This window comes from Trichechus manatus, unplaced genomic scaffold (genome assembly GCF_000243295.1).
Source record: "Trichechus manatus latirostris isolate Lorelei unplaced genomic scaffold, TriManLat1.0 scaffold00195, whole genome shotgun sequence".
NCBI classification, from domain to species: domain Eukaryota; kingdom Metazoa; phylum Chordata; class Mammalia; order Sirenia; family Trichechidae; genus Trichechus; species Trichechus manatus.
The window spans coordinates 39072-42139 of record NW_004444131.1 but is presented as its reverse complement, the minus strand read 5'-3'; positions in this window follow the sequence as shown (position 1 = coordinate 42139).

Below are 3068 nucleotides of genomic sequence, written 5' to 3'. Positions count from 1 at the left end.
AAGGAGGACTGTGATTCTTCCAGTTATATAAGTTGGAGGTAGAGAAAGGAGCGTGCACTAACACTGTTCCTCCTCTGGCTGGAACTTCTCTTAGAGGACGTTGCCCTGCCGGAGCCCTGGCAGTGCTCTCACTGTAAACAGTACTCCGATGAGTGTGAGAAGGAAAGGCCGTACCTGAAGCTGTCGAACGCTCATTTTCTGGCTCTCTCACTCTCTGCCAGCCCCCTCCACCCCCTCCGTACTAGAATCAGGGTCCATCCCTCTCCTTCCCAACCTGTCGGCTGCTACTGCGCCTGCCTTCCGGGTATGGGAGTGGAGGGGGGTGGCGCTGAAGCAGATACCGGACTAATCTTTCCAAGAGGGAGTCCTCTGTTGAGGATTTAGGGAGCACCTTTGCCTTCGATTTTCCCTGGAAAAGAACTTGGTTAGAAGGGTTTATAGTCTGGTAAAGGGACATGAAAGCTTGGACATAGGGGACTTTCTCCCACTTCTTTTCCTACAAAACAAATCAAGCAGCAGAATTGTATTGTAAGCCACTAACCCATGTTCTGGCCAAGCTTCCTGGTCTCCTAATTGATATTGGGACCAAACATTATTGCATAAAAATATCAGTTTCTTTTTAGTCATAGGTTCATAACTGTACCTTTTCCAGTTTGCTAGAATACAATCCAAGGGGGATTCAGCAGGGATAGATGAACCTCGCCCCATAGCAGGTGCTTTCTCTTTGGTGGATATTAATAGGTGAACTCTTTTCTTCTGAGCACAATGGTAATTTATTATACGATCTACCTGAAAATCCACCTCCTTTCTGATTATGCTTGATTTGGTCAGAATTCCCTGAATTCCTATTCTGGGCCCCCAGCCTCCCTGGAGGTGTCCTTCTAGAATGACTTGAGAGAGATAAACTTCTTCTGACCAATGAAACCAGTTATCCTGCCTAAAAAAATGGGACCAGAAATATTCACGAATCTGATGACAGGTTTCACACGATAAGGACTGACACATCCACGAAGACAGTGAGAGGTCTCTGAGGCTTCACAAGGACAGACACACTTACAAACAAACAGTAAGCAAACACAAACAGTCGTGGATTTTTCAATCCCACACTCAGCTGGCCCTACACTCAAAGCAGTTCTGGCCGCTTCAACCACTCAGACAGCCCTCTTGGGTGACAGAGGTGAACTTAGCTGCCCCCTATTCAAACACCTGAAACCTGAAACTGAAAACCGAGACTCCAGAGGCACCAGGAGTCCTTTTTCGGATCCTATTCACTGGATCAGTCATCCAAGGTTCTGCTTTCCTCAGAAATCAAGGGCTCAGGTCCCGCTCCAGAAACCTGGGGCCTGCCCTATCCACACCTGCCCTGAGGGCAACAAGGAGAGGCGTCGCGGACTCACCTCTTGAGATCTCTCCTTATGCCAGTTTTGCTTCCTTTTCGCTCACCTCTTTCTGACGTGGTTGGGGACAGGCGGTGCCTCGGCAAGCCCTGGTCCCCGACAGTCTTCCCGGAGGTAAATGAAACCCCTTGCAGCCGCTTGTTGGGAGAGCTGTCGATCAGTCCTGGGCCCCCCCCACTGGGGCAGCCACATCTCAAGCGGATGGAAACCCCACATTGGGCACCAAATTTGTTACGCAAATTGTGGATCTGAGCCGCCTGCCGCAAAAGCCAATCCTGACACAGTGGAGAGGTGAGCAAGAAGAGGGTTTTATTGTATATCAATATACAGGAGACAGACGGGAATAAGCTCTTCCAAAAAAACCTGTCCCTCAACTGGAGACTGGCTGAAGGTTTTATATGGACAGGATTCTACTTTCTCTTCACGGTGGTCATGTTTTTCACGTCTCAGATGAGTTAACTTCTTACTGGCAATCCTTGAAGGTCATCTGGCACCGTTAGTCACGATTTTCATATTGCAGATGAGTTAATCCTAGTCCTTGAGGGTTATCAATTTGTTCTGCCACCCTCCAAGGGGGAACTTTAGTCAGTCTTACTGAACTAGGAGGAGGGAGAAAGAAGAAGAAGAAAAAAAGAAAATACCATGAGAAAAAGCGGCGGCTAGTAATGGTGGGAAGCAATGGTGGTAATTGAGCTCGTGCAGCCTGTTACAATATACCATGTGAGAGAGAATAGTGTCCTGGTTAACCAGTATTAAGGAATATGATAACCCAGGAGTAAATCAAGGATACATTTTGAAGTTAGAAGTTACAGCACACATTAATGAACTGTTTATGGGAGATTTTTGATTTGAGGAAGTTGGTGGATACTGAAGATATATTCACACTTATAGGCAGCATAGCATGGCGATAAAAAGCACAGCACAATCGCTACAGCTAGAATACTTGGGCTTGAAATCTTGTTTTGTAGCTTATTATTTGTGGGTCCTTGGACAAGTTACTTAACGTCTATACATCTCAGTTTCAACATTAGTAAAAATAGAAAGATCAGAAAGATTTGTAAATTAAATGATTTAATATGTGCAATGCACTTAGAACAGTTTTGGCACAAAGTAAACACTTGATCGTTTCAAGATTTTTATTTATGTGTTTAATGAGATGAAGGTGATTGGGAAGAGTTATTGGGTTTGGGGGAAAATAAGTATTTCTACTATTGCCATTTTTAATTTGAAATGAATTTAGACATCCATATGAAAATGTCAAATAGATACTTGAATTTTCTAGTTTGGAGATCCAAAGAGAGGACTCAAGAAGATATTTGGGAGTCATTGTGTTTGAAGTCAAATAATTGAATGAGGTAACCAATAAAAGTATATTGAGTGACACTAGAAAAGGGAACTCAGAACAGGGCCCTGAAGTGTTCCAACAGTGTTTTATTCAAGGAGAAGAATCAAGACAGGAAGCTGAGAGAAAGCAGACATTGTGATCGCAAAAACCAGATTGTGTGCATCCATGAGGATATGCAAAGAAAGTGCTTAAAGAAGGACTGTTCTACTTAGTGAATGTTGCAGGGAAGTCGAGTAATAAAAGAACAGAGATGTGACCATTGTGGTGATACAAGGAGATCACGGGTTTTCTAGGCAAGAGCAGTGGTTCACAGAATAATGAGGGCA